This window comes from Gopherus evgoodei, chromosome 1 (genome assembly GCF_007399415.2).
Source record: "Gopherus evgoodei ecotype Sinaloan lineage chromosome 1, rGopEvg1_v1.p, whole genome shotgun sequence".
Lineage (NCBI taxonomy): Eukaryota > Metazoa > Chordata > Testudines > Testudinidae > Gopherus > Gopherus evgoodei.
Window position 1 is genome coordinate 100,006,706 of NC_044322.1, and position 8,563 is coordinate 100,015,268.

An 8,563-nucleotide genomic window follows, 5' to 3' on the forward strand; every position below is an offset into this window, starting at 1 on the left:
CATCAAGCTCACCAAGTGGTGGCCAAATGTCATGACTAAACAGATCACGCATATTATTTTTAAACTGTAGTCACGAATCAACAAAGCAGAGAATACAGAAATCCAGAAGGAAAAAAATCTTCAAAATACAAGTTCTCCTATTTTACAATTTGAATGAGCCTGAGTTCCCTTGGGAAAGACACTGATAATCTGGAAATGGCCGTTAGCAAGTCCTGGCAAAGCTCTCTTGCAATTCATCTGTTATTATTTATTTATTTTTGCTGGTACCACAGAGGGTTTTTCCAGTTGTTTTAAAGCACGTAAAGACTGGGATAGCCTGCACACTCGGCTGCACATCAGGATGCTAGAGCAGGAATTGTGGTTCCTGAAACACCACCCTTTTGCAGCTCCCCCTGGTATAGTTCCACACCACAGCCAAGGGAGGGTAGATTCTAACATATACAGTCTCATGCTTTCTTTTGGTCACATAATGAAATTAGCATGGAAGACTTAATCCAGAACCCAGTGAATATTTCTGTCTCCAAAGTTGTACAAATATTGGGTGTGGGTGTATTCTAGAGTAAAAAATGAGTTTAATAAGGAAAAGATTGCTTCCTTTGGCTGTGTCCATTCACCTTACTTTGATGACATCTTCATCATCTGGACCCATGGGAAGGAGACTCTGGAAAAATTCCACCATGATTTCAACAGCTTCCACCCCACCATCAACCTCAGCCTGGACCAATCTACACGGGAGGTCCACTTTCTTGACACCACGGTGCAAATAAGTGATGGTCACATTAACACCACCCTATATCGAAAACCCACCGACCGCTATGCCTACCTTCATGCCTCCAGCTTCCATCCCGGGCACATCACACGATCCATTGTCTACAGCCAAGCACTGAGGTACAACCGCATCTGCTCTAACCCCTCAGACAGAGACCAACACCTACAAAATCTCCACCAAGCATTCTCAAAACTACAATACCCGCATGAGGAAATAAGGAAACAGATCAACAGAGCCAGACGTGTACCCAGAAGCCTCCTACTGCAAGACAAACCCAAGAGAGAAACCAACAGGACTCCACTGGCCATCACATACAGCCCCCAGCTAAAACCCCTCCAACGCATCATCAGGGATCTACAACCCATCCTGGACAATGATCCCACACTTTCACAGGCCTTGGGTGGCAGGCCAATCCTTGCCCACAGACAACCTGCCAACCTGAAACATATTCTCACCAGTAACTGCACACCACACCATAATAACTCTAGCTCAGGAACCAATCCATGCAACAAACCTCGATGCCAACTCTGCCCACATATCTACACCAGCGACACCATCACAGGACCTAACCAGATCAGCCACACCATCACTGGTTCATTCACCTGCACATCCACCAATGTAATATACGCCATCATATGCCAGCAATGCCCCTCTGCTATGTACATCGGCCAAACTGGACAGTCTCTACGGAAAAGGATAAATGGACACAAATCAGACATTAGGAATGGCAATATACAAAAACCTGTAGGAGAGCACTTCAACCTCCCTGGCCACACTATAGCAGACCTTAAGGTGGCCATCCTGCAGCAAAAAAACTTCAGGACCAGACTTCAAAGAGAAACTGCTGAGCTTCAGTTCATCTGCAAATTTGACACCATCAGCTCAGGATTGAACAAAGACTGTGAATGGCTTGCCAATTACAGAACCAGTTTCTCCTCTCTTGGTTTTCACACCTCAACTGCTAGAACAGGGCCTCATCCTCCCTGATTGAACTGACCTCGTTATCTCTAGCTTGCTTGCTAGCACACCTATATATACCTGCCCCTGGATATTTCCATTACATGCATCTGAGGAAGTGGGTATTCACCCACGAAAGCTCATGCTCCAAAACGTCTGTTAGTCTATAAGGTGCCACAGGATTCTTTGCTGCTTTTACAGATCCAGACTAACACGGCTACCCTCTGATACTTGACACCATGCAAGGCACTGCATTTAGCCGTATGGAATGGAAATCCATCAACCTCATGAAGAAACTTGCACAAATACAGACAGATATCATCTTCCTTTCCAAATGCAAACGGATGGACATCATACCAAATGGACTAAAGGTAAAAAATCCACTGCTATCTACATACTACACGGACCACAGTGAGAGATTATGTCATACTCTATCAAAAAAACTGAGGAACCACCTGATCAGCATCCTATACAGCAAACAGGAAAACATCAAAAAAGAGCTCTCCAACCTGGAGACTCTCATTAATAACCAAACTTCTATACAAACGGACTTCACTAGAATAAGACAGGAGATCTACATTACTCACTTCACCTCTCTTCAAAGGAAAAAGGACTGTAAGCTGTCTAAACTCCTACCTGCCACATGGGGCCACAACAGTGGTACCCCTAACCCACCCAGCAATATCGTCAATCTATCCAACTACACACTCAGCCCAGAAGAAAAGTCTGTCCTATCTCGGGGACTCTCTTTCTGCCCTGCCACCCCCACCAACATGATACAGTTCTGTGGCGATCTGGAAGCCTACTTTCGCCGTCTCCGACTCAAAGAATACTTCCAGGACAACACTGAACAGTGCACTGATACACGGGTGCCCTCCCACCAACAGCACAAGAAAAAGAACTCCACATGGACTCCTCCTGAGGGTCGAAATGACAGCCTGGACCTATACATTGAATGCTTCCGCCGGCGTGCACAGGCAGAAATCGTGGAACAACAACATCGCTTGCCTCACAACCTAAGCCGTGCAGAACGCAATGCCATCCACAGCCTCAGAAACCACCCTGACATTATCATCAAAGAGGCTGATAAAGGAGGTGCCGTTGTCATCATGAACAGGTCTGACTATCAAAAGGAGGCAGCCAGACAACTCTCCAATACCAAATTCTACAGGCCACTTCCCTCAGATCCCACTGAGGAATACACTAAGAAACTACAGCATCTGCTCAGGACACTCCCTACACTAACACCAGAAGAAATCAACATACCCCTAGAGCCCTGACCAGGGTTATTCTATCTACTACCCAAGATCCACAAACCCGGAAATCCTGGACGCCCCATCATCTTGGGCATTGGCACTCTCACTGAAGGACTGTCTGGATATATGGACTCTCTACTCAGACCCTATGCCACCAGCACTCCCAGCTATCTCCGCGACACCACTGATTTCCTGAGGAAACTACAATGCATTGGTGACCTCCCAGAAAACACCATCCTAGCCACCATGGATGTAGAGGCTCTCTACACAAACATCCCACACACAGATGGAATACAAGCTGTCAGGAACACCATCCCTGATGATGCCACAGCACAACTGGCTGCTGAGCTCTGTGCCTTTATACTTACACACAACTATTTCAAATTTGATGACAATATATATCTCCAGATCAGTGGCACCGCTATGGGCACCCGCATGGCTCCACAATATGCCAATATTTTTATGGCCGACCTGGAACAACGCTTCCTCAGCTCTCGTCTACTCATGCCCCTTCTCTACCTACGCTATATTGATGACATCTTCATCATCTGGACCCATGGGAAGGAGACTCTGGAAAAATTCCACCATGATTTCAACAGCTTCCACCCCACCATCAACCTCAGCCTGGACCAATCTACACGGGAGGTCCACTTTCTTGACACCACCGTGCAAATAAGTGATGGTCACATTAACACCACCCTATATCGAAAACCCACCGACCGCTATGCCTACCTTCATGCCTCCAGCTTCCATCCCGGGCACATCACACGATCCATTGTCTACAGCCAAGCACTGAGGTACAACCGCATCTGCTCTAACCCCTCAGACAGAGACCAACACCTACAAAATCTCCACCAAGCATTCTCAAAACTACAATACCCGCATGAGGAAATAAGGAAACAGATCAACAGAGCCAGACGTGTACCCAGAAGCCTCCTACTGCAAGACAAACCCAAGAGAGAAACCAACAGGACTCCACTGGCCATCACATACAGCCCCCAGCTAAAACCCCTCCAACGCATCATCAGGGATCTACAACCCATCCTGGACAATGATCCCACACTTTCACAGGCCTTGGGTGGCAGGCCAATCCTTGCCCACAGACAACCTGCCAACCTGAAACATATTCTCACCAGTAACTGCACACCACACCATAATAACTCTAGCTCAGGAACCAATCCATGCAACAAACCTCGATGCCAACTCTGCCCACATATCTACACCAGCGACACCATCACAGGACCTAACCAGATCAGCCACACCATCACTGGTTCATTCACCTGCACATCCACCAATGTAATATACGCCATCATATGCCAGCAATGCCCCTCTGCTATGTACATCGGCCAAACTGGACAGTCTCTACGGAAAAGGATAAATGGACACAAATCAGACATTAGGAATGGCAATATACAAAAACCTGTAGGAGAGCACTTCAACCTCCCTGGCCACACTATAGCAGACCTTAAGGTGGCCATCCTGCAGCAAAAAAACTTCAGGACCAGACTTCAAAGAGAAACTGCTGAGCTTCAGTTCATCTGCAAATTTGACACCATCAGCTCAGGATTGAACAAAGACTGTGAATGGCTTGCCAATTACAGAACCAGTTTCTCCTCTCTTGGTTTTCACACCTCAACTGCTAGAACAGGGCCTCATCCTCCCTGATTGAACTGACCTCGTTATCTCTAGCTTGCTTGCTAGCACACATATATATACCTGCCCCTGGATATTTCCATTACATGCATCTGAGGAAGTGGGTATTCACCCACGAAAGCTCATGCTCCAAAACGTCTGTTAGTCTATAAGGTGCCACAGGATTCTTTGCTGCTTTTACAGATCCAGACTAACACGGCTACCCTCTGATACTTGACACCATGCAAGGCACTGCATTTAGCCGTATGGAATGGAAATCCATCAACCTCATGAAGAAACTTGCACAAATACAGACAGATATCATCTTCCTTTCCAAATGCAAACGGATGGACATCATACCAAATGGACTAAAGGTAAAAAATCCACTGCTATCTACATACTACACGGACCACAGTGAGAGATTATGTCATACTCTATCAAAAAAACTGAGGAACCACCTGATCAGCATCCTATACAGCAAACAGGAAAACATCAAAAAAGAGCTCTCCAACCTGGAGACTCTCATTAATAACCAAACTTCTATACAAACGGACTTCACTAGAATAAGACAGGAGATCTACATTACTCACTTCACCTCTCTTCAAAGGAAAAAGGACTGTAAGCTGTCTAAACTCCTACCTGCCACATGGGGCCACAACAGTGGTACCCCTAACCCACCCAGCAATATCGTCAATCTATCCAACTACACACTCAGCCCAGAAGAAAAGTCTGTCCTATCTCGGGGACTCTCTTTCTGCCCTGCCACCCCCACCAACATGATACAGTTCTGTGGCGATCTGGAAGCCTACTTTCGCCGTCTCCGACTCAAAGAATACTTCCAGGACAACACTGAACAGTGCACTGATACACGGGTGCCCTCCCACCAACAGCACAAGAAAAAGAACTCCACATGGACTCCTCCTGAGGGTCGAAATGACAGCCTGGACCTATACATTGAATGCTTCCGCCGGCGTGCACAGGCAGAAATCATGGAACAACAACATCGCTTGCCTCACAACCTAAGCCGTGCAGAACGCAATGCCATCCACAGCCTCAGAAACCACCCTGACATTATCATCAAAGAGGCTGATAAAGGAGGTGCCGTTGTCATCATGAACAGGTCTGACTATCAAAAGGAGGCAGCCAGACAACTCTCCAATACCAAATTCTACAGGCCACTTCCCTCAGATCCCACTGAGGAATACACTAAGAAACTACAGCATCTGCTCAGGACACTCCCTACACTAACACCAGAAGAAATCAACATACCCCTAGAGCCCCGACCAGGGTTATTCTATCTACTACCCAAGATCCACAAACCCGGAAATCCTGGACGCCCCATCATCTCGGGCATTGGCACTCTCACTGAAGGACTGTCTGGATATATGGACTCTCTACTCAGACCCTATGCCACCAGCACTCCCAGCTATCTCCGCGACACCACTGATTTCCTGAGGAAACTACAATGCATTGGTGACCTCCCAGAAAACACCATCCTAGCCACCATGGATGTAGAGGCTCTCTACACAAACATCCCACACACAGATGGAATACAAGCTGTCAGGAACACCATCCCTGATGATGCCACAGCACAACTGGCTGCTGAGCTCTGTGCCTTTATACTTACACACAACTATTTCAAATTTGATGACAATATATATCTCCAGATCAGTGGCACCGCTATGGGCACCCGCATGGCTCCACAATATGCCAATATTTTTATGGCCGACCTGGAACAACGCTTCCTCAGCTCTCGTCCACTCACGCCCCTTCTCTACCTACGCTATATTGATGACATCTTCATCATCTGGACCCATGGGAAGGAGACTCTGGAAAAATTCCACCATGATTTCAACAGCTTCCACCCCACCATCAACCTCAGCCTGGACCAATCTACACGGGAGGTCCACTTTCTTGACACCACGGTGCAAATAAGTGATGGTCACATTAACACCACCCTATATCGAAAACCCACCGACCGCTATGCCTACCTTCATGCCTCCAGCTTCCATCCCGGGCACATCACACGATCCATTGTCTACAGCCAAGCACTGAGGTACAACCGCATCTGCTCTAACCCCTCAGACAGAGACCAACACCTACAAAATCTCCACCAAGCATTCTCAAAACTACAATACCCGCATGAGGAAATAAGGAAACAGATCAACAGAGCCAGACGTGTACCCAGAAGCCTCCTACTGCAAGACAAACCCAAGAGAGAAACCAACAGGACTCCACTGGCCATCACATACAGCCCCCAGCTAAAACCCCTCCAACGCATCATCAGGGATCTACAACCCATCCTGGACAATGATCCCACACTTTCACAGGCCTTGGGTGGCAGGCCAATCCTTGCCCACAGACAACCTGCCAACCTGAAACATATTCTCACCAGTAACTGCACACCACACCATAATAACTCTAGCTCAGGAACCAATCCATGCAACAAACCTCGATGCCAACTCTGCCCACATATCTACACCAGCGACACCATCACAGGACCTAACCAGATCAGCCACACCATCACTGGTTCATTCACCTGCACATCCACCAATGTAATATACGCCATCATATGCCAGCAATGCCCCTCTGCTATGTACATCGGCCAAACTGGACAGTCTCTACGGAAAAGGATAAATGGACACAAATCAAACATTAGGAATGGCAATATACAAAAACCTGTAGGAGAGCACTTCAACCTCCCTGGCCACACTATAGCAGACCTTAAGGTGGCCATCCTGCAGCAAAAAAACTTCAGGACCAGACTTCAAAGAGAAACTGCTGAGCTTCAGTTCATCTGCAAATTTGACACCATCAGCTCAGGATTGAACAAAGACTGTGAATGGCTTGCCAATTACAGAACCAGTTTCTCCTCTCTTGGTTTTCACACCTCAACTGCTAGAACAGGGCCTCATCCTCCCTGATTGAACTGACCTCGTTATCTCTAGCTTGCTTGCTAGCACACATATATATACCTGCCCCTGGATATTTCCATTACATGCATCTGAGGAAGTGGGTATTCACCCACGAAAGCTCATGCTCCAAAACGTCTGTTAGTCTATAAGGTGCCACAGGATTCTTTGCTGCTTTCACCTTACTTTGTTTTTTCTCTTTAGAGTAACACCAACAATCAAAATTCACAGCACTTACACAGACTGCTACTGCTTCTTATGTAGGAATGTGCTCTTTCATCTTTGCTTTTAATTTTAAATATGCCTTTTGCTTTGTTACTTTATTTTTAGAAGCAAAGACACAAAATGAAAAAACGCTGCTTAGACAAGGAGCCCATCAGCTCTGTTAACTCAGCCTTTTGTTCATTCACTCTCCCTGAGTCAGTAGATATGTTCAATCAAAGAAAATTAAAATCACAGAAAGATTATCCTGATACCATCTTGGAACAAAAAGTTCAAGACAATAGTCTTGATTCATCACCATTATACCAGATTTACAAAGTCTGCTGAAATGGACTTACCATCTGCATGCCAATGTGAACAAAAATATGGTTAGAGCCAGGCCCGATAAAGCATTTGTGGTGAATTTGCAATACATATAGTATTCTGCTCCAGCAATCTCTGTAACAAAAATAAATGCACTCCTATGGAACACTAATAGAGAATGAAGGTGTAGATGATCATTGATAAATAGAACATTTCTTTTTGGTTTCATTTTTAATTCTGTATAACTTATATTGAGTTAAAAATCAGGCCAAAAAAACCCATCATGATTTTGATATTTTAGCCCAAGTTCTATAAAATTTACTCTCCTTTAAAAAAAACCCTAATCTGCTGTAGGAGGAAAATATCCAACAGAAGACAGCACTTCACCTCACACTGTCAATAATATCAATAACTGTTAAGATTATTTATGCTAGTTCCACATGCTCTGTTAACTAGTAAAGGGGAAGAGGGCATACCATGAGTTACCGATGAGAGAAATATACCGCTGTGGC

At 45.8% G+C, this 8,563-nt stretch overlaps 1 protein-coding gene across 1 annotated transcript in view; it reads right to left on the bottom strand.

Annotated features, from left to right (window-relative positions):
- NALCN (sodium leak channel, non-selective) overlaps positions 1-8,154 on the bottom strand; it is a 335,712-nt gene extending 327,558 nt beyond the window's left edge. Inside the window, 1 exon segment of the mRNA XM_030568085.1 lies at positions 8,087-8,154. The gene's annotated coding sequence lies outside the window, so the exon portion shown is untranslated.
- Positions 8,155-8,563: the final 409 nt, after the last annotated feature.